Raw genomic sequence first — 24,147 nt, 5'->3', positions numbered from 1 at the left:
ACAATTCCGCATCAGTAATGATAATGCAAACAAGCTGCTATAGAGAACCACTGTCTCAGCAGTTAACAGTACAGAGAAGCCATTTTATTAGCCTTAGCAAGTAACATAAAAGAAGAAACCCTTACATGCATCATTCAGACACTTGTCCCCTAGCTTCAGATAATTTCAGAGTGATGTCTTCTAGTGTAAATAAAGGAGGGAGCTTCAAACTGTAACTTTGCCTGGACATAATAAAACTTCACAACTAAAGGTATTTAAAAAAGTGTTTTGTTGGAAATCCATATGTGGCCTTGAGTTCTTCAAATGACATAAATGTATTGCCATTATAAAGATCAGACACCTTAGCTATGCCCCGGGTTGACCAAGTTTTAAAACCAGGATCTGCTCTGCTGGGCTGGAGCTATCATTACCAAAGATAGCAGTGAACTGGGATAACTGTGATGTCTGTCCCAAATACGCGAGAGCATCGTGCCAAACCATTATTGTATTTTTTAAGAAAGGGTTTTTAGATTGTTTGACATGTTTTTTCTTATTTGCCGAATACATATATAGTTCTAGAGGGATATTGATCAACTGGGATTCCACTGAGACCCAAGGAGGGGAGTGATCCTGAACAAAGTAAAACATTCCTGCTCTAATTTGGGCTGCCAGAAATACCATCTAAGATTTGGTAGCTGAAAGCCACCTCTATCATATGGCAGATATAACAGGGAAAGCCTGAGTCTTGGACGTCTATTATTCCAGATGAAATTAGAAAAAAATTTCTTTAATAAATAAAAGAAAGATGATGGAAGAGAAAGTGGGATAGATTGGAAAAGGTACAGGAACTTCAGTAAAATTGACATTTTTAGAATGTTTATGCGTCCAATCAAATTTATGAGCAATTTCGGCCATCTGTTTATAAGTTGAATAACTGAGTCTGTGAGAGGGTTATAATTAGTTGGGATAATTTTATCAGTAGTAGGAGTAATTTTAACACCCAAATAGGTAAACCCTATTTTGACAAAATGACGTCATCCACGTGCAGGGCTGTGCGATGTTCTATATCTCCTATAGTTATTCCTGCTATGTTAGCCTGTTTTCGAATTGCCATAGCAAGTGGCTCAATAGCCAGGATAAACAGGAGGGGAGATAGGGGTCAGCCCTGTCTTGTTTCCCATTGCAGTTTAAAAGGTGCGGAAAAAAGCCCGTTAGTCAAAACTTCACCCTTTGGGTTACAAAATAGAAGCTGTATCCACCTTAGAAATTTGCCCCCTATTCCACTCCACTCTGTCGAAGGCTTTCTCGGCATCCAATGACAGAATAGCGCTATCAGAGCTTCCAGATTTTTCATAAGGTATATTAAGCACTCTTCAAATGTTGTGGCAGCCCTGCCTTCCCTTACAAATCCATTTTGGTCAGGGTGGACCATTTTTGGCAAGAGTGGCTCCAGCCTCCTAGCTGAGCTGGCAGGCACTCTGTGAGCCACATGGAGAGGATATTGATGGGCTCACAGAGTGCATCACTGATTATATCAACTTCTGTGTGGACTGCAATGTTCCGACAAGAACTGTCCTTTGTTATTCAAATAACAAGCCATGGGTAACAAAGGACATTAAGGACATCCTGAACGATAAAAAGAGGGCATTTAGTGATGGAACTAGGGAGGAGCTGAGGGCAATACATAGGGACCTGAAAGCCAGGATCAAGGAGGCTGAAGACAAGTACAGGAGGAAGTTTGAGTGGAAGCTCCAGCAGAACAACATTAGAGAGGTCTGGAGTGGGACGAGGACCATCACTGGGTTCTGGCAAACTAGCAACAGAGGAGCTGAAGGCAGTGTGGACAGTGCCAACGAACTTAACCTGTTCTTTAACAGATTGCACATTGCGGCCCCTGCCCACCCTCCACAAGTCATTTGTTGTCGGCCCCCAACCAACACATATTCCACTCTCCCCTCCTACCCCTCCTCACAGTCCCCAACCCTGCTCTCATGACTATACCCCTTCCCCACACGAAACCACCACGGTGGGCTTCACAGCTGAACAGGTGAGAAGACAGCTGAAACGTCTCAACCCAAGCAAGGCTGCAGGACCGGATGGTGTCAGTACCAGGGTGCTCAAAGCCTGTGTCCCTCAGCTATGTGGAGGACGTCGCCATGTCTTCAACCTGAGCCTGAGGCTCTGGAGGGTTCCTGTGCTGTGGAAGACGTCCTGCCTCATCCCTGTGCCGAAAACGCTGCGCCCCAGCGGCCTCAATGACTACAGACAGGTGGCATTGACCTCCCACATCATGAAGACCCTGGAGAGACTTGTTCTGGAGCTGCTCCGGCCTATGGTCAGGCCACACTTAGATCCCCTCCAGTTCGCTTACCAGCCCCGACTAGGAGTTGAGGATGCCATCGTCTACCTGCTGAACCGTGTCTATGCCCACGTGGACAAGCCATCAAGAACTGTGAGGGTCATGTTTTTTGACTTCTCCAGTGCGTTCAACACCATCCGCCCTGCTCTGCAGGGGGAGAAGCTGACAGCGATGCAGGTGGATGCTTTCCTGGTGTCATGGATTCTTCATTACCTGACTGGTGCTTGCAACACTGTGTGTCCGACAGAGTGATCAGCAGCACTGGGGCTCCACAGGGGACTGTCTTGTCTCCCTTTCTCTTCACCATTTACACCTCGGACTTCAACTACTGCACAGAGTCTTGTCATCTTCAGAAGTTTTCTGATGACTCTGCCATTGTTGGATACATCAGCAAGGGAGATGAGGCTGAGTACAGGGCTATGGTAGGAAACTTTGTCACATGGTGTGAGCAGAATTATCTGCAGCTTAATGTGAAAAAGACTAAGGAGCTGGTGGTAGACCTGAGAAGAGCTGAGGTACCGGTGACCCCTGTTTCCATCAAGGGGGTCAGTTTGGACATGGTGGAGGATTACAAATACCTGGGGATACGAATTGAACTGGACTGGTCAAAGAACACTGAGGCTATCTACAAGAAGGGTCAGAGCCGTCTCTATTTCCTGAGGAGGCTGAGGTCCTTTAACATCTGCCGGACGATGCTGAGATGTTCTACTAGTCTGTGGTGGCCAGTGCTATCATGTTTGCTGTTGTGTGCTGGGGCAGCAGGCTGAGGGTAGAAGACACCAACAGAATCAACAAACTCATTCGTAAGGCCAGTGATGTTGTGGGGATGGAACTGGACTCTCTCACGGTGGTGTCTGAAAAGAGCACGCTGTCCAAGTTGCATGCCATCTTGGACAATGTCTCCCATCCACTACATAATGTACTGGTTGGGCACAGGAGTACATTCAGCCAGAGACTCATTCCACCGAGATGCAACACAGAGCGTCATAGGAAGTCATTCCTGCCTATGGCCATCAAACTTTACAACTCCTCCCTTGGAGGGTCAGACACCCTGAGCCAATAGGCCTGTCCTGAACTTATTTCCTGGCATAATTTACGTATTACTATTTAACTACTTATGGTGTTATTACTATTTATTATTTATGGTGCAACTGCAACGAAAACCAATTTCCCCCGGGATCAATAAAGTATGACTATGACTAATACCTTACAGAGAATTTTGAGATCATTGTTCAGAAGTGAGATTGACCTATAAATAGTAGGGGACAGAGGGTCCAGTGAGATGGAGGAACTGAGGGAAATACATGTTAGTAGGGAAGTGGTGTTAGGTAAATTGAAGGGATCAAAGGCAGATAAATCCCCAGGGCCAGATGGTCTGCATCCCAGAGCGCTTAAGGAAGTAGCCCAAGAAATAGTGGATGCATTAGTGATAATTTTTCAAAAATCTTTAGATTCTGGACTAGTTCCTGAGGATTGGAGGGTGGCTAATGTAACCCCAGTTTTTCAAAAAGGAGGGAGAGAGAAACCACGGAATTATAGACCGGTTAGCCTAACATCGGTGGTGGGGAAACTGCTAGAGTCAGTTATCAAAGATGTGATAACAGCACATTTGGAAAGTGGTGAAATGATCGGACAAAGTCAGCATGGATTTGTGAAAGGAAAATCATGTCTGACGAATCTCATAGAATTTTTTGAGGATGTAACTAGTAGAGTGGATAGGGGAGAACCAGTGGATGTGGTATATTTGGATTTTCAAAAGGCTTTTGACAAGGTCCCACACAAGAGATTAGTGTGCAAACTTAAAGCACACGGTATTGGGGGTAAGGTATTGATGTGGATAGAGAATTGGTTGGCAGACAGGAAGCAAAGAGTGGGAATAAACGGGACCTTTTCAGAATGGCAGGCAATGACTAGTGGGGTACCGCAAGGCTCAGTGCTGGGACCCCAGTTGTTTACAATATATATTAATGACTTGGATGAGGGAATTAAATGCAGCATCTCCAAGTTTGTGGATGACAGGAAGCTGGGCGGCAGTGTTAGCTGTGAGGAGGATGCTAAGAGGATGCAGGGTGACCTGGATAGGTTCGGTGAGTGGGCAAATTCATGGCAGATGCAATTTAATGTGGATAAATGTGAAGTTATCCACTTTGATGGCAAAAACAGGAAAACAGATTATTAACTGAATGGTGGCCGATTAGGAAAAGGGGAGATGCAACGAGACCTGGGTGTCATTATACACCAGTTATTGAAAGTAGGCATGCAGGTACAGCCGGCGGGGAAAAAGGCGAATGGTATGCTGGCATTTATAGCAAGAGGATTCGAGTACAGGAGCAGGGAGGTACTACTGCAGTTGTACAAGACCTTGGTGAGACCACACCTGGAGTATTGTGTGCAGTTTTGGTCCCCTAATCTGAGGAAAGACATCCTTACCATAGAGGGAGTACAAAGAAGGTTCACCAGATTGATTCCTGGGATGGCAGGACTTTCATATGAAGAAAGACTGGATGAACTAGGCTTATACTCGTTGGAATTTAAAAGACTGAGGGGGGATCTGATTGAAACGTAGAAAATCCTAAAGGGATTGGACAGGCTAGATGCAGGAAGATTGTTCCCGACGTTGGGGAAGTCCAGAACGAGGGGTCACAGTTTGAGGATAAAGGGGAAGCCTTTTAGGACAGAGATTAGGAAAAACTTCTTCACACAGAGAGTGGTGAATCTGTGGAATTCTCTGCCACAGGAAACAGTTGAGGCCAGTTCATTGGCTATATTTAAGAGGGAGTTAGATATGGCCCTTGTGGCTACGGGGGTCAGGGGGTATGGAGGGAAGGCTGGGGCGGGGTTCTGAGTTGGATGATCAGCCATGATCATACCGAATGGCGGTGCAGGCTCGAAGGGCCGAGTGGCCTACTTCTGCACCTATTTTCTATGTTTCTATATGATCCACAAAGGGACGGTGGTTTTCCAGGTTTTAACAGTAGCATAATTGCTGCCATATTAAGAGAGGCGGGAAGGGATCCTGATACATATCAAGCAGAGGTGGTATTAGTTTAGTCTTACAGATTTTATATATTTCAATGGGAATTTCCATTGGGCCCAGGAGTTTTCCCTCCCTTCATGTTAGTTATAGCTGCAGACAATTCTTTAGCCTCTAAGTTAAACTCCAGTGAGGTCAAGGACGTTTCATCTCAGGGTATAAATTCTAACAAGTCGAGAAATTCCGTTTGTATTTGTGGAGCTGAATCTGAATATTCTGAGTTGTACAGATTTTGGTAAAACCTCAAAAAGATATTGTTTATTTCCTCTGGGACAACAGTTGTCACCCCCTCATCTGATTGTATGGAGTTTATTGTCCTTTCTGTTTGTATCTGTTTGATGTGCAGGCCAAAGGTTCACTTATTGTCATGTGCAACTCTGAAATTTGTCTTCCCCAGATAGTCACGAAACAAAGAAAAAACATGAAAGTCATTGAAATGCATCCTGATCATCAGCACTCCGCCAAAACCACCCCTCCCTCCACACAGAAAATGGAACAGCAACAACCCCAGCCCACCCCCTGCACAAAAAACCAACAGAACATTTTACCCCAAAACACCCTCCCCTCGCACAACAAAATGAAAAGAAACAAGCGATATAAAAACAGAATATAAAATCCGTAAGTCTGAAAATGTCCGCAGTCCTTAAACAGGGGTCTAAACCTGATGGTCTAAGCCAGGGTTTTCCACCCCGGGGTCCGCAGACCGCTTGGTTAATGGTCAATTAAAAAGAAGGTTGGGAGCCCCAAGTCTAAGGTAAGACTACCCCTATCAGTGGGCTACAAGTATAATTGTTACTATCGCACATTTGCTTCTGGTGCAAAAGGAAAGAAGATGCTCAAAGTTATTTCCGTCTTTAAACCAAATTATCAATTTAATACGGGCAATTATTTCCATTCTGCAGATCATCCATATGGAAGCATTGCTAATAGACTATAAAAACATTTTAGAATAAACCACCCACCAGCAGCCCTGCAAGCAGAGGCATGTACTCCATTATCGCAAGGCGCACTCTCCATTTGGCATCTTCTGCTAATTCTACAATGGCTGGCAGGAGAGACTGTGATAACGGCGAATTCCAATAACTTCATTCACGCAGTCCGGATTGAAGATCATGTTCAAACGGACCTCAGGGCACTAGGAAGGAAAGGCAATTTTCTGAGTACAGCAAAGGTGAAAAACGTTCATACTGCGAACGCTGTCTGACAAACACACTGGCGCTCCCCAGACTCTCTGCTTTCAAAGTATTATCTTAGACATTTATGAAATATTCATCCCACAAAAGAAATATGAATGCCACTTTCACACTTACAGTACTTAGGCACATGCACATCTAGCCAGGGTGCCATAGACTTTTGCACAGAACTGTACTTGTCAATGTGCAGCGGAGAGCAAGCTTGTAAATCTGGCGGGAGCACAGGATGTTGGGAATGGCGAGGGTGGAGCACCCGCGAGAGGGGCGTGGGACAGGTGGCTGAGGAGGAGTGCCAGGGGCAGGAGGGTGTGGTGCGAGTGCAGACACACTCAGTCCTGAGAACCCAGGCAAAGCCATTTGATTCCAAACAATTGGTCTATTGGTTATTACAGAATGTCTCTCCAGTGCTTCCCGCTCCCTTCCCCCTTTTCCCAACCAAAGAGTCAAAGGTTTGTTTATTATCAAAGAATGTATCCATATACAACTCTGAAATTTGTCTTCTCCAGATAGCCACGAAGCAAAGAAAGAACATGAAAGTCATTCAGAGAGAAACATGAAATCTACACCCCACCCCCCCATACAAAAAATAATGGCATCCTGATCATCAGATCCCCAAAACCACCTCTCCCTCCACACACAAAATGAACAGCAACATCAACTCCCCCAACCCATCCCCCGCATGAAAAACTAACAGAGCATTTTACCCCCAAACACCCTCCCCTCGTACAACAAAATGAAAAGAAACAGGTGATGAAAAAAATAGAATATAAAAACCCTAAGTCTGAAAAAGTCCACAGTCCATGAACACAAATGCAGAACCACGATATCATCCTACGCTTTCACCGACATTCACCAAAAGAGGGGGACAGGGACACAACTCCCCTCTCCCTGCCCCCTTCCCACTCTCAGTCCACATCAGAGACCCATATCAGACACCTGTGACGTTTATCATCACTCACAGATGTCAAGAAATTTGATTATTTTTGCGGCAGCAGCAGCACAGTGCAATATATAAGAATTACTACAGGACTGTGCAAAACTGAGACACCCTAGCTATATACACCAGCCTAAGACTTTTGCACAGTACTATACATTATGGTCTAAGTTATGGTCACACCAGCAGTATGCCAGAAATTTGAGTGTCAGTTAGCAGAAGTACGTGCAGTTGCTTTTATTAAGGAGAAGGTGCTTGGGAAGCTGAAAGTTTTGAAGGTAGTCAAGTCACCCGGACTAGATGGGCTACACCGCAGGGTTCTGAAAGAGGCAGCTGTAGAGATTGGGGAGGCATTAGTAATAATCTTTCAAGAATCATTAGATTCTGGAATGGTTCCAGAGGACTGGAAATTTCCAAATGTCACTTCACTCTGAAGGGATGGAGGCAAAACACATGAAACTATAGGCCCTTCAGCCTGACTTCAGTGGCTGGGAAAATGTTGGGGAGTCCATTATTAAGGACGAAGCTGCCAGTACTTGGAGGTGCATGGTTTCCTTAAGGGGAAATTACAGGCAGGATAGACAAAGGAGGGTCAGTGGATGTTGTTTACTTGGAGTTTGACAAGATGCCGCACATGAGACGCCTTAATAAGTTCAGAGCCCATGGTATTACAGAATATATCCTAGTATAGATAGAAGATTGGCTGACTGACAGGAGGCAAAGAGTTGCAAATGAAAGGGGCCTTTTCTGGTTGACTGCAAGTGACTATTGGTGTTCCACAGGGGTCAGTACTGTGACCGTTTCTTTTCAAGCATGTGTCAATGATCTGGACAATGGAATTGAAGGCTTGGTGGTCAGATTTGTGGATGATACCAAGATAGGTGGAGGGGCAGAGAGGTGTAGAAGGGCTTGATAGATTGGGAGAATAGCAAGGCAGTGGCAGTTGGAATATACTGTAGTGTCCGAAAGTGTTTCGGGTTGGTAGGGTTCCTCAGCCTTGTACAGCAGCCCGCCAAGGAGAAGGAAAATCCTGATTTTAAACCTCCGCTGCCTTGCAGCCATGCCCACCCATGGGAAAGGCTTTAGGGGTAAACCCCTAAGGCAGTTTGATGTTGCTTACAGCTCCACTCTGGCAACCTCTGCGATGACACCGGTGCCAAGCTGTATTGGCACTTGCCCTTCCCTTCGACAACATCAGTGACGTGGAGAGGGGGAGCCTGGCGAATGGGCAAGAGCTAGTCCTCCAAGGACACAGTCCACCAGAGGCACAAACCCATCATCCCCTGGGATCGAAGGGTGCCTACTACCAGACATGTATGGCCATGCAGTTTGGTAGAAGGAATAAGGGCATGTACTATTTTCCAAATGGGGAGAAAATTCAGAAATCAGAGGTGCAAAGGCACTTGGGAGACCTCGTGCAGGGTTCCCTAAACGTCATCTTGCGGGCTGAGTTGGTGGTACATAAAGAAAGTGTTGGCATTCATTTTGAGAGGACTAGAAAAGATATAAGGGTAATGCTGAGGCTTTATAAGACCCATACTGTTAGGGGTCTAGATGGTTTAGAGTTTGTAAAATGTGTTCAGGAAAGTTTTCTAAATCAATATATAGAGGGACCAACTAGAGGGGATGCAATATTGGATCTCCTGTTAGGAAACGAGTTAGGACAAGTGACAGAAGTCTGTGTAGGGGAGCACTTTGGTTCCAGTTATCATAACACCATTAGTTTCAATTTGATCATGGACAAGGATAGATCTGGTCCTAGGGTTGAGGTTCTTAACTGGAAGAAGGGCAAATTTGAAGAAATGAGAAAGGATCTAAAAAGCATGGATTGGGACAGGTTGTTCTCTGGCAAGGATGTGATCGGTAGGTGGGAAGCCTTCAAAGCAGAAATTTTGAGAGTGCAGAATTTGTATGTTCCTCTCAGGATTAAAGGCAAACTGAATAGGAATAAGGAACCTTGGTTCTCAAGGGATATTGCAACTCTGATAAAGAAGAAGAGGGAGTTGTATGACGTGTATAGGAAGCAGGGAGTAAATAAGGTGCTTGAGGAGTAAAGAAGTGCAAGAAAATACTTAAGAAAGAAATCAGGAGGGCTAAAAGAAGACATGAGGTTGCCTTGGCAGTCAAAGTGAAGGATAATCCAAAGAGCTTTTACAGGTATATTAAGAGCAAAAGGATTGTAAGGGATAAAATTGGTCCTCTTGAAGATCAGAGTGGTTGGCTATGTGCTGAACCAAAGGAAATGGGGGAGATCTTAAATAGGTTTTTTGTGTCTGTGTTTACTAAGGAAACTGGCATGAAGTCTATGGAATTAAGGGAAACAAGTACTGAGATCATGGAAACTGTACAGATTGAAAAGGAGGAGGTGCTTGCTGTCTTGAAGAAAATTGAAGTGGATAAATCCCCGGGACCTGACAGGGTGTTCCCTCGGATCTTGAAGTAGACTAGTGTTGAAATTGCAGGGGCCCTGGGTGAAATATTTAAAATGTCGCTGTCTACAGGTGAGGTGCCGGAGGATTGGAGAGTGGCTCATGTTGTTCCGTTGTTTAAAAAAGGATCGAAAAGTAATCCGGGAAATTATAGGCCAGTAAGTTTAACGTCGGTAGTAGGTAAGTTATTGGAGGGAGTACTAAGAGACAGAATCTATAAGCATTTGGATAGACTGGGACTTATTAGGAAGAGTCAACATGGCTTTGTGCGTGGTAGGTCATGTTTGACCAATCTATTGGAGTTTTTCGAGGAGGTTACCAGGAAAGTGGATGAAAGGAAGGCAGTGGATATTGTCTACATGGACTTCAGTAAGGCCTTTGACAAGGTCCCGCATGGGAGGTGAGTTAGGAAAACTCAGTCGCTAGGTATACATGGAGACGTGGTAATTTGGGTTAGACATTGGCTCGATGGAAGAAGCCAGAGAGTGGTGGCAGAGAATTGCTTCTCTGAGTGGAGGCCTCTGACTAGTGGTGTGCCACAGGGATCACTGCTGGGTCCATTGTTATTTGTCATCTATATCAATGATCTAGATGATAATGTGGTAAATTGGATCAGCAAGTTTGCTGATGATACGAAGACTGGAGGTGTAGTAGACAGTGAGGAAGGTTTTTAGAGCCAGCAGAGGGACTTGGACCAGCTGGAAAAATGGGCTAAAAAATGGCAGATGGAGTTTAATACTGACAAGTGGGAGGTATTGCACGTTGGAAGGACAAACCAAGGTAGAACATACAGGGTTAATGGTAAGGCACTGAGGAGTGCAGTGGAACAGAGGGATCTGGGAATACAGATACAAAATTCCCTAAAAGTGGCGTCACAGGTAGATAGGGTCGTAAGGAGAGCTTTTGGTACATTGGCCTTTATTAATCAAAGTATTGAATATAGGAGCTGGAATGTTATGATGAGGTTGTATAAGGCATTGGTGAGGCCGAATCTGGAGTATTGTGTTCAGTTTTGGTCCCAAATTACAGGAAGGATATAAATAAGGTTGAAAGAGTGCAGAGAAAGTTTACAAGGATGTTGCCGGGACTTGAGAAACTCAGTTACAGAGAAAGGTTGAATAGGTTGGGACTTTATTCCCTGGAGCGTAGAAGAAAGAGGGGAGATTTGATAGAGGTATATAAAATTATGATGGGTATAGATAGAGTGAATGCAAGCAGGCTTTTTCCACCGAGGCAAGGGGAGAAGAAAACCAGAGGACATGGGTTTAGGGTGAGCGGTGAAATGTTTAAAGGGAACATTAGGGGGGCTTCTTCACACAGAGAGTGGTGGGAGTATGGAATGAGCTGCCAGACGAGGTGGTAAATGCGAGTTCTTTTTTAACATTTAAGAATAAATTGGACAGATACATGGATGGGAGGTGTATGGAGCGATATGGTCCGTGTGCAGGTCAGTGGGACTAGGCAGAAAATGGTTCGGCACAGCCAAGAAGGGCCAAAAGGCTTGTTTCTGTGCTGTAGTTTCTATGGTTTCTATTGGTCAGAACGCAGTCAGGGGTATAGTGAGCAGCTTTGGGCCCTTTACCTAAGATGTGCTGGGAGTCAGATAGGCGATTCTGTGGACGCAGTCCAGAGACCCGGATGGTAGTTTGCCTCCCTGGTGCCAGGGTCCGGGATATTTCTGATCGTGTCCAAGATATCCTGAAGTGGGAGGGTGAGGAGCCAGAGGTCGTGGTACATATAGGTACCAATGACGTAGGTAGGAAAAGGGATGAGGTCCTGAAAGGAGAATATAGGGAGCTAGGAAGGGAGTTGAGAAAAAGGACCGCAAAGGTAGTAATCTCGGGATTACTGCCTGTGCCACGCGACAGTGAGAGTAGGAATGTGATGAGGTGGAAGATAAATGCGTGGCTGAGGAATTGGAGCAGGGGGCAGGGATTCAAGTTTTTGGATCATTGGGACCTCTTTTGGCGCAGGCGTGACCTGTACAAAAAGGACGGGTTACACTTGAATCCTAGGGGGACCAATATCCTGGCAGAGAGATTAGCTGGGGCTACTGAGGTGACTTTAAACTAGAATGGTTGGGAGGTGGGAATCAAATTAAAGAGGCTAGGCGTGAGGAGGTTAGTTCACAACAGGGGGATGAGAACCAGTGCAGAGAGACAGAGGGGTGTAAAGTGAGGTTAGAAGCAACAAGTACTAAGGAGAAAAGTAAAAGTGGCAGGCCGACAAATCCAGGGCAAGCATTAAAAAGGGCCACTTTTCAGCATAATTGTATAAGGGCTAAGAAAGTTGTAAAAGAGCGCCTGAAGGCTTTGTGTGTCAATGCAAGGAGCATTTGTAATAAGGTGGATGAATTGAAAGTGCAGATTGTTATTAATGATTATGATATAGTTGGGATCACAGAGACATGGCTCCAGGGTGACCAGGGATGGGAGCTCAACGTTCAGAGATATTCAATATTCAGGAGGGATAGACATGAAGGAAGGGGAGGTGGGGTGGCGTTGCTGGTTAAAGAAGATATTAACGCAATAGAAAGGAAGGACATAAGCCGGGAAGATGTGGAATCGATATGGGTAGAGCTGCGTAACACTAAGGGGCAGAAGACGCTGGTGGGAGTTGTGTACAGGCCACCTAACAGTAGTAGTGAGGTCGGAGATGGTATTAAACAGGAAATTAGAAAGGTGTGCAATAAAGGAACAGCAGTTATAATGGGTGACTTCAATCTACATGTAGATTGGGTGAACCAAATTGGTAAAGGTGCTGAGGAAGAGGATTTCTTGGAATGTATGCGGGATGGTTTTTTGAACCAACATGTCGAGGAACCAACTAGAGAGCAGGCTATTCTGGACTGGGTTTTGAGCAATGAGGAAGGGTTAATTAGCAATCTTGTCGTGAGAGGCCCCTTGGGTAAGAGTGACCATAATATGGTGGAATTCTTCATTAAGATGGAGAGTGACATAGTTAATTCAGAAACAAAGGTTCTGAACTTAAAGAGGGGTAACTTTGAAGGTATGAGACGTGAATTAGCTAAGATAGACTGGCAAATGACACTTAAAGGATTGACGGTGGATATGCAATGGCAAGCATTTGAAGGTTGCATGGATGAACTACAACAATTGTTCATCCCAGTTTGGCAAAAGAATAAATCAAGGAAGGTAGTGCACCCGTGGCTGACAAGAGAAATTAGGGATAGTATCAATTCCACGGAAGAAGCATACAAATTAGCTAGAGAAAGTGGCTCACCTGAGGACTGGGAGAAATTCAGAGTTCAGCAGAGGAGGACAAAGGGCTTAATTAGGAAGGGGAAAAAAGATTATGAGAGAAAACTGGCAGGGAACATAAAAACGGACTGTAAAAGCATTTACAGATATGTAAAAAGGAAAAGACTGGTAAAGACAAATGTAGGTCCCCTGCAGACAGAAAGGGGTGAATTGATTATGGGGAGCAAGGACATGGCAGACCAATTGAATAATTACTTTGGTTCTGTCTTCACTAAGGAGGACATAAATAATCTTCCAGAAATAGTAGGGGACAGAGGATCCAGTGAGATGGAGGAACTGAGCGAAATACATGTTAGTAGGGAAGTGGTGTTAGGTAAATTGAAGGGATTGAAGGCAGATAAATCTCCAGGGCCAGATGGTCTGCATCCTAGAGTGCTTAAGGAAGTAGCCCAAGAAATAGTGGATGCATTAGTGATAATTTTTCAAAACTCGTTAGATTCTAGACTAGTTCCTGAGGATTGGAGGGTGGCTAATGTAACTCCACTTTTTAAAAAAGGAGGGAGAGAGAAACCGGGGAATTATAGACCGGTTAGCCTAACGTCGGTGGTGGGGAAACTGCTGGAGTCAGTTATCAAGGATGTGATAACAGCACATTTGGAAAGCGGTGAAATGATCGGACAAAGTCAGCATGGATTTGTGAAAGGAAAATCATGTCTGACGAATCTCATAGAATTTTTTGAGGATGTAACTAGTAGAGTGGATAGGGGAGAACCAGTGGATGTGGTATATTTGGATTTTCAAAAGGCTTTTGACAAGGTCCCACACAGGAGATTAGTGTGCAAACTTAAAGCACACGGTATTGGGGGTAAGGTATTGGTGTGGGTGGAGAATTGGTTAACAGACAGGAAGCAAAGAGTGGGAATAAACGGGACCTTTTCAGAATGGCAGGTGGTGACTAGTGGGGTACCGCAAGGCTCAGTGCTGGGACCCCAGTTGTTTACAATATATATTAATGACTTGGATGAGGGAATTAAATGCAGCATCTCCAAGTTTGTGGATGACACGAAGCTGGGTGGCAGTGTTAGCTGTGAGGAGGATGCTAAGAGGATGCAGGGTGACTTGGATAGGTTGGGTGAGTGGGCAAGTTCATGGCAGATGCAATTTAATATGGATAAATGTGAAGTTATCCACTTTGGTGGCAAAAATAGGAAAACAGATTATTATCTGAATGGTGGCCGATTAGGAAAAGGGGAGGTGCAACGAGACCTGGGTGTCATTATACACCAGTCATTGAAAGTGGGCATGCAGGTACAGCAGGCGGTGAAAAAGGCGAATGGTACGCTGGCATTTATAGCGAGAAGATTCGAGTACAGGAGCAGGGAGGTACTACTGCAGTTGTACAAGGCCTTGGTGAGACCACACCTGGAGTATTGTGTGCAGTTTTGGTCCCCTAATCTGAGGAAAGACATCCTTGCCATAGAGGGAGTACAAAGAAGGTTCACCAGATTGATTCCTGGGATGGCAGGACTTTCATATGAAGAAAGACTGGATGAACTAGGCTTGTACTCGTTGGAATTTAGAAGATTGAGGGGGGATCTGATTGAAACGTATAAGATCCTAAAGGAATTGGACAGGCTAGATGCAGGAAGATTATTCTCGATGTTGGGGAAGTCCAGAACGAGGGGCCACAGTTTGAGGATAGAGGGGAAGCCTTTTAGGACAGAGATTAGGAAAAACTTCTTCACACAGAGAGTGGTGAATCTGTGGAATTCTCTGCCACAGGAAACAGTTGAGGCCAGTTCATTGGCTATATTTAAGAGGGAGTTAGATATGGCCCTTGTGGCTACGGGGGTCAGGGGGTATGGAGGGAAGGCTGGGGCGGGGTTCTGAGTTGGATGATCAGCCATGATCATAATGAACGGCAGTGCAGGCTCGAAGGGCCGAATGGCCTACTCCTTCACCTATTTTCTATGTTTCTATTAGAGCGGGTTCACGAGAATGATCCTGGGAATGAAACATACAAGAGGAGTGCTTGATGGCTCCGGCTCTGTCCTCGATGGAGTTCAGAAGGGAAGGAAGAGGGGTGAATCTTATTGAAACTTATGGAATATTAAAAGGCCTAGAACAGAGAGGATGTTTCCTGTGACCAGAGGGCACAGCTTCAGAATAGAGGGACGTCCATTTAGAACAGAGCTGAGAGGGAATTTCTTCAGCGAAAGGGCGGTGGATCTGTGGAATCCATCAACGCTGATGGCTGTGGAGGACGAGTCACTGGGTATATTTAACATGGAGGCTGACAGGTCCTTGATTAGTCAGAGTGTTAAAGGTTACGGGGGAGAAGGCAGGAAAATGGGGCTGAGAGGGTAATAAGCCAGCCATCATGGAATGGCAAAGCAGACACGATGGGCTGAGTGGCCTAATTGTGTTCCCGAGTCTTAATTGTCCTTTATTGTCCGTTCACTCTGCCTGAGTGCAGGCGAGCTCCTCGGGAGGGCCATGGGAGGAAACAACGGTCATTTTGTGAAAAGCTGCATTTCACAAAAGAAAAACACTTCAATTTCTGCGTTTGAGAAATCTTTCTGCACCTTTGGCATAAATACATGCAAAATACTAATTACTATTAAATTATCCAATAGTTCAAACCATGATTCGGCAGGCTATTTTCTTGATTTCATTTCAAATGAACAAATAATTCAAGGCTTGAATTAACAGCTGACAATTTGAAGATGTACACTTGGAATCTGTCAGCTGTGCCTGGAAAATCGAGGCATTTCCGACATTTGGGGAATCTTTTGGGGTGTAGCACATAAAGGGAATCATTTTAATTATAAACACTAGCAAGTCTGCAGACGCTGGAAATCCAGAGCAACTCACCCAAAACGCTGGAGGAACTCAGCAGCTCAGGCAGTGTCTGTGGGAATGAGTAAACAGTCGGTGTTTCAGGCTGAGGCCTTTTATTGGGACTGTAAAGGGAGGGGGAGATGCCAGGATAAAAAGGTGAGGAGAGGGGAAGGAGGCCAGCTGGTGAAGACAGGTGGGTGGGAAAGGTCAAGGGCTGCAAAAGAAAGAATCTGAGAGAGGAAAGGAGAGGAGAGGAGAGTGGACCACAGGAGAGATGGAAGGAGGTGGGGACCCAGGGAGAAGTAATAGACAGATGAGAAGTAAAAGCTCAGAGTGGGGAATTGAGGAAGGAGAGGGGAAGGGAAAGATTTTTTTAATTTTTTAAAATAATTTTAATTCTGTAAAAATAGTGAAAGAATGCAAATTTCCATATTAATTAAAAAATCCAGAATTTGCACACGCAGCATTTTTGTTTAAGTTCACGCCAAAATAAAAAAGGAACTTGATAGATGGAAAAATAACAGCTTCATCACACCAGTAAGCAATTCACCTTTAATCCAATATGCACTGAGATTACAAACTAGCTCCCATCACCGCTTCTAAAGAACGCACTGCACATTTGCTCTTATCTAATGCTCTCAAACTAAAAGAACAGTTGGAGAGACTCTGGTGAAAGAAGCAGTTGTTATTCCATTCATGATTCATAAGAACATAAGAAATAGGAGCAGGAGTAGGCCATCTGGCCCATCGAGTCTGCCCTGCCATTCAATAAGATCATGGCTGATCTGTCTGTAAACTCAGCTCCACCTACCTGTCTTTTCCCCATAACCTTTAATTCCCCTACTATGTAAAAATCTATCTAACTGTATCTTAAATATATTTAGTGAAGAAGCCTCAACTGCTTCCCTGGCCAGAGAATTCCACAGATTCACCACTCTCTGGGAAAAACAGTTTCTCCTCATCTCCGTCTTAAATCTTCTCCCCTGAATCTTGAGGCAATGTCCCCTAGTTCTAGTCTCACCTGCCAATGGAAACAACTTTCCTACTTCTATCTTATCTATTCATTTCAAAATTTTATATGTTTCCATAAGATATCCTCTCATTCTTTTGAATTCCAGAGAGTATAGTCCCAGGCAACTCAATCTCGCTTCATAGGTTAACCCCTTCATCTCTGGAATTAACCTGGTGAACCTCCTCTGCATGCCTCCAAAGCCAGTATATCCTTCCTCAAGTATGGAGATCAGAACTGCACACAGTATTCCATGTGCGGTCTCACCAGTACCCTGTAAAGTTGCAGCATGACCTCCCTGCTCTTGAATTCAATCCTTCCAGCAATGAAGACAAACATTCTGTTTGCCTTAATACCCTGTTGTACCTGCAAGCCAACTTTTTGCGATTCATGCACAAGCACTCCCAAGTCCTTCTGAACAACAGCATGCTGCAAACTTTCACCATTTAAATAATCATCTTCTCTTCTATTATTCCTTCCAAAGTGGATGATCTCGCATTTACCAACGTTGTATTCCATCTGCCAGACCATGGCCCACTCACTTAACCTATCTATATCTCTCTGCAGACTCTCCACATCCACTGTACAAATTGCTTTTCCACTCAGTTTAGTGTCATCAACAAATTTTGCTACGCTACACTCTGTCCCCTCTTCCAAATCATCAGTGTAAATGGTAAACAGCTGCGGGCCCAGTACCGACCCCCGCGGCATCCCACTCACCACTGACCGCCAACCGGAGAAACACCCATTTATACCAACTCCCTGCTGAGTTTCTCCAGCATTCTGTGCGTGTGTGTTTGTGTGTGAGTGTGCATGCGTGCGTGCGTGTCAGTGTGCGTGCATGTGTGAGTGTGTGAGTGTGCATGTGTGAGTGTGTGTGTGTGTGTGTGTGTGTGTGTGTGAGTGTGCGTGCGTGTGTATGTGCATGTGTGTGTGTGAGTGTGTATGTGTGCATGTGTGTGTGTGTGTGTGTGAGTGTGCATGTGTGTGTGTGTGAGTGTGCATGTGTGCGTGCGTGTGCGTGTGTGTGTGTGTGTGTGCGTGCGTGTGCGTGTGTGTGCGTGCGTGTGCGTGTGTGTGTGTGTGTGTGTGTGTGGCTCTGCATTGCCAGCATCTGCAGAATCTGTGATTCTAACACTTTAGAATGCTGGACATCACCGCACAGCTCCAAGCAAACGGCAGTTACAATGTTTGTCAACAGGAAAGAAAGCAGATGAACATGGGCCAACTGCTGTCCCCTTCCAGGAATCAGTATCAGTGAGAGTAAAAGCCTAGACACATCAGTCTGTATTGCAACACGTCCCATTCTGGCACACTTATCCAGATACCTGTATCTCGTGGTGGAGCATGGACTGCTCGTCACCTTCAGCAGATGTACAAGTTCCAGAGACGGCAACCAACTTTTTGATCACCTAATGAACAGTAAGCGACCTTTCATCAGCACTCTTGACTTGACAACAGCTCTCAAACAGCACACAGAAGAAAGCTCTCCATTGGTGTTTGCCTGATTTCGGTAGGCTATTCAAAAAATATCCACCATGCCCACCAGTCACGCAAGGGGCATGTTAAAGTTTGTACTTCATGATAAAATTACCTTATCTTTGAGCTGAGCCAAGAACAGGGGAAGCAGGTGCTCAACAGTGCTGTCCTTGCCCAGGATGGTGGACAAGCCCATAATAACAGAGGCCAGAGCTGACTTCACGTGTTGATTGGTGTCAGACACAAGTTCCTGGAAAAGAAACACATAAAATGATCAAATGAAAACCTAGACAGATATCTCAGTCAACACGCACAAAATGCCGGAGGAACTCAGCAGGCCAGGCAGCACCTACAGAAATGTCGACTGTACTGTTCCCCATAGGTGCTGCCTGGCCTGCTGAGTCCCTCCAGCATTTTGTGTGTGTTGCTCGGATTTCCAGTATCTGCAGATTTTCTCTTGTTTGTCATTAGATATCTCAGTCATGTTGCCATCCTGCTCCACGTTCTTATGATCCACCTGGTCAGTCAGGGATCATTCTTAAATAATTTCTTTTACAGTTTGATATTCTAGTTTATATAAATCATGGGACAGAACCGGCCCTATAACTCACAATGTTATACTTGAATTCCTAATCAAGTGGGCAATCCAATCTACACGATGTCCATATTCTTCCGTTTTCCTCACATTCGTGTGCTTCTTTAAACGTCATTAAAAGTCCCCAATATATCTGCCTCTACCATCACTCCAGGCAGCCAACACCATGTTAAAAAACCAGCAACACATACAAGATGCTGGAGGAACTCAGCAGGCCAGGCAGCACCTATGGAGAACAGGACAGTCGATGTTTCTGTCCAAGACCCTTCGGCAGGACTCAACCCTTTGGGAGAGGGGGAGGGAGTGGGAGAGGGAGATGGGGCGGGAGAGGGGACGGGAGAGGGGGCAAGATGTGACTCGTGCTTGGATATTGAGCTTTTCCAGTTACAAGCAGTTCACAGTGATAAAGCCTGAATTAAAAGGTGCCTGAATCCTCGTTTCAGGCCCACCCGAAATACTGAGGGACTTTTTCCTGAAGTGAATGAGATGAGTTGCTACATTAATTTTAGATAGACTGTATAACCAGCCAAGAATTTGAGAAGGCATATTACCTTAACATACAGCAAGATGTGACTTATTATGACAGTCTCCCTGCAATCTACTGGCAAGTTTTCACAAAGATCTGCAAGATAGAGTACTGCATGTTAAAGAGTTATTCTCAAACAAAACAGTGGAGTCAGAGGAAAGTACAGCACAGAAACAGGCCCTTCAGCCCATCTATTCTGTGCTGATCCATTTCAATTGCCTACTCCCATCGACCTGCATCTGGACCATAGCCCTCAATACCACTACCATCTACGTACCTATCCAAACTGACTGTAAAAGCTTTTATAGATATGTGAAAAGAAAAAGATTGGTTAAGACAAATGTAGGTCCCCTACAGACAGAAACAGGTGAATTGATTATGGGGAGCAAGGACATGGCAGACCAATTGAATAATTACTTTGGTTCTGTCTTCACTAAGGAGGACATAAATAATCTTCCGGAAATAGTAGGGGACAGAGGGTCCAGTGAGATGGAGGAACTGAGGGAAATACATGTTAGTAGGGAAGTGGTGTTAGATAAATTGAAGGGATTAAAGGCAGATAAATCCCCAGGGCCAGATGGTCTGCATCCCAGAGTGCTTAAGGAAGTAGCCCAAGAAATAGTGGATGCATTAGTGATAATTTTTCAAAACTCTTTAGATTCTGGACTAGTTCCTGAGGATTGGAGGGTGGCTAATGTAACCCCACTTTTTAAAAAAAGAGGGAGAGAGATACCGGGGAATTATAGACCGGTTAGCCTAACATCAGTGGTGGGGAAACTGCTAGAGTCAGTTATGAAAGATGTGATAACAGCACATTTGGAAAGCGGTGAAATCATCGGACAAAGTCAGCATGGATTTGTGAAAGGAAAATCATGTCTGCCGAATCTCGTAGAATTTTTTGAGGATATAACTAGTAGAGTGGATAGGGGAGAACCAGCGGATGTGGTATATTTGGATTTTCAAAAGGTTTTTGACAAGGTCCCACACAGGAGATTAGTGTGCAAACTTAAAGCACACAGTATTGGGGGTAAGGTATTGATGTGGATAGAGAATTGGTTGGCAGACAGGAAGCAAAGAATGGGAATAAACGGGACCTTTTCAGAATGGCAGACAGTGACTAGTGGGGTACCGCAAGGCTCAGTGCTGGGACCCCAGTTGTTTACAATATATATTAATGACTTGGATGAGGGAATTAAATGCAGCATCTCCAAGTTTGCAGATGACACGAAGCTGGGCGGCAGTGTTAGCTGTGAGGAGGATGCTAAGAGGATGCAGGGTGACTTGGATGGGTTAGGTGAGTGGGCAAATTCATGGCAGATGCAATTTAATGTGGATAAATGTGAAGTTATCCACTTTGGTGGCAAAAACAGGAAAACAGATTATTATATGAATGGTGGCCGATTAGGAAAAGGGGAGGTGCAACGAGACCTGGATGTCATCATACACCAGTCATTGAAAGTGGGCATGCAGGTACAGCAGGCGGTGAAAAAGGCGAACGGTATGCTGGCATTTGTAGCAAGAGGATTCAAGTACAGGAGCAGGGTGGTACTACTGCAGTTGTACAAGGCCTTGGTGAGACCACACCAGGAGTATTGTGTGCAGTTTTGGTCCCCTAATCTGAGGAAAGACATCCTTGCCATACAGGGAGTACAAAGAAGGTTCACCAGATTGATTCCTGGGATGGCAGGACTTTCATATGATGAAAGACTGGATGATCTAGGCTTATACTCGTTGGAATTTAGAAGATTGAGGGGGGATCTGATTGAAACGTATAAAATCCTAAAGGGATTGGACAGGCTAGATGCAGGAAGATTGTTCCTGATGTTGGGGAAGTCCAGAACGAGGGGTCACAGTTTGAGGATAAAGGGGAAGCCTTTTAGGACCGAGATGAGGAAAAATTTCTTCACACAGAGTGGTGAATCTGTGGAATTCTCTGCCACAGGAAACACCCTCGTGGCTAAAGGGATCAGGGGGTATGGAGAGAAGGCAGGTGCAGGGTTCTGAGTTGGATGATCAGCCATGATCGTACTGAATGGCGGTGCAGGCTCGAAGGGCCGAATGGCCTACTCCTGCACTTATTTTCTATGTTTCTATGTTTCTCTTAAAGGTTGAAATCGAGCTTGCACGCACCACTTGTGCTGGCAGCTCGTTCCACACTCTCACCACGCTGATAAATCAATAAAGTTTAACAGATTAAACAACTGCTGAAAAGCATCTGCCTACATATTTGTATCTTTTCACAAGACAGTGGCAAGAGAAAACATACATTCTGAAGCACAATTTAAGTCGCACAAGGAAAAGCAAGGCCAGCACCTACAGCGTAAACATCAAGAGTCAGACGGCACAGTTTCAATTCTGGCACATCTGTACATTCTCCCCGTGACGGCGTGGGTTTTCTTCGAGTGCTCATTTCATCCCCCATTCCAGTTGGTAGGTTAACTGGTCATTGTAAATCGTCCCGTGATTAGGCTAGGATCGAATCGGGGGATAGCTGGGCAGCGTGGCTCGGTGGACCTATTCTGCACTGTAATCTTAATAAATAGATGTTCAGAGGTATCAAATTGGCCCACTCCTCCTCTATAGTGTTGGCCAAGTTGTTCTGGTGAGTTGGCATTAATGTACCAGCTACTGAAGATGACTGGCAAAGAACTTTGGCAGGCACATCACAATTGACTTGAAACATTTGATTTATGGAAACTGGCCAGGCCAAGACGACTGATGCTGCGATACTCATCCTGGCCAGCTCCACTTTGCATGAAGGCATAATCCATGACTAAACTACCACAATCTGAAAGGCCAAATATAATTCATGCATTCCTTTTCAAAACGCACGATTGGAGCCAGATTTTGTGGATGAAGTGGGTCCATCTGGGAAGCAACATCACAATGTTTCTACCCTTGTCTACTAGCTGGCTTACTCGAAAGCAGGGAATCCACATTACACTACCAAAGACGGTTCATGAAGCAATCCCTTTCACATCTTCGTTTTACTTCAGAGGCTGTCCTCTCCCATCTGGTGACTCGATTTCAGGCTGATCGGGCGCTTTGCTGTCTCCAAGCGCTTCATAAGCCCACGGTCGACTCCACCTCTCGCTGATTAAAGCGCTGAAGAAGATTGAAATCAAGTCAGGCGCGCAGGGCAAGCGAGTATGCAGCGCCGTCTATCAGCCTCTCGCTGGCTGCTGCTGGAGAAGACGCCAGCTTGTGGCAGCCTCTCACTGGCTGTTCCCGAGGGAAGGGCCTCGCGCTCAAGTGAATCTCCCTCTCTCCCCCGATGCTGTCGGCCGATGGTACCTGAGCATGCTTTAATCGAAGTAGATTTCGACTCATTCAGGTTTATGATGTGCTCTAGTTTCTAGTTCCAGTTTATCTCTCTATGTGATGATGCGCTTCTGCAGACACAATTGATGGACAGTGGTGTGGCTGGGTGGCCCGACATCCACCCAAGTTTCTCTGATGAAAGATCCGATCAAGAGACACGTACACGAGAAAAGATGCAGCTTATTAGGCAGTTAATGATACCTTAAGGTTGTCATGGCCAGGGGCGGTAATGGGGACAAGCTCCCACTACAGACTAAATGCTCCTAATGGCATGCACCCCAAACAGCCTCTCACACCAAGTCCAGCTCCTGGCCTTTGCATGTGGCTTACTGACAGCAGAAGGCAGGTCACTGACACTTTAAAACTGGTTGCTTCGGTCAGATGGGGCTCATGGTTAGCAGCTCATCTAGGAGAAGGAAGACTCTGATCTCAAACCTCCAATGCCTTGCGGCTATACCCACTCACGGGAGTAAACCCCGAGGGAAAAATCTGGAGCCGGATTCTCCCAGGCAGTCCTACGTTGAGTTCAACGCTGACTGGCAACTCCTGCGACGCCACTGGTACCAAACTGTATCGGTCTCTGCCGATCCTTTGGATTCATCAGATGCGTGGAGAGGGGGAGCCTGCTACACGGGCACCAGCTTGCTCTCCATATCATACTGCCCTGGCTTACGTATCACGTAGTCAGCTGCACGTAACTTCTATGGTGGACCCTGACCAACGGAGGGCCTCGGGTTAGGCAGTCAGTGGTACAAACGTGAAGAACACCATTCACTCTTTTTCACAATCTCACAACCTTTCAAGACTCTTCACAAGCAATGACGTGCACTTTGTAAGGAGCAGCCACCATCAAAACATGAAGTCAAGTGGCACACAATTCCCTTCCATTTGCTGTTATCCAGTTCTGGGATCAGATCAGGATGCCAAAGGGGAGGCATGCTGGCATGCTGTTCTCACTTGGAGAAGTGTCACCTGGGTATGTGGTACGACATTAAATAGAGTCATCGAAAAGCACAGCGCAGAAAAGGCCCTTTGGCCCCTCTCGTCCATTCTGAACAATTCAAACTGTCTACTACCATCGGCCTGCACCAGGTACATAACACTCCCACCCCCCATATCCCTACTATCCATGTACCTATTCAAACTTCTCTTAAATATTGAAATCAAAACTGCACGACCACTTGTGCTGGCAGCTCGTTCCACTCTCATGACCCTCTGTGTGACGAA

General features: G+C 45.4%; 1 pseudogene; it reads right to left on the bottom strand.

Annotated features, from left to right (window-relative positions):
* The window catches only part of LOC140210348 (uncharacterized), a 90,632-nt pseudogene that overhangs the window by 18,146 nt on the left and 48,339 nt on the right, over nt 1-24,147 (bottom strand).

This window comes from Mobula birostris, chromosome 15 (genome assembly GCF_030028105.1).
Source record: "Mobula birostris isolate sMobBir1 chromosome 15, sMobBir1.hap1, whole genome shotgun sequence".
NCBI classification, from domain to species: domain Eukaryota; kingdom Metazoa; phylum Chordata; class Chondrichthyes; order Myliobatiformes; family Myliobatidae; genus Mobula; species Mobula birostris.
Note: the sequence above shows the minus strand (reverse complement) of the source record. Positions and strands in the feature narration are given on the sequence as shown.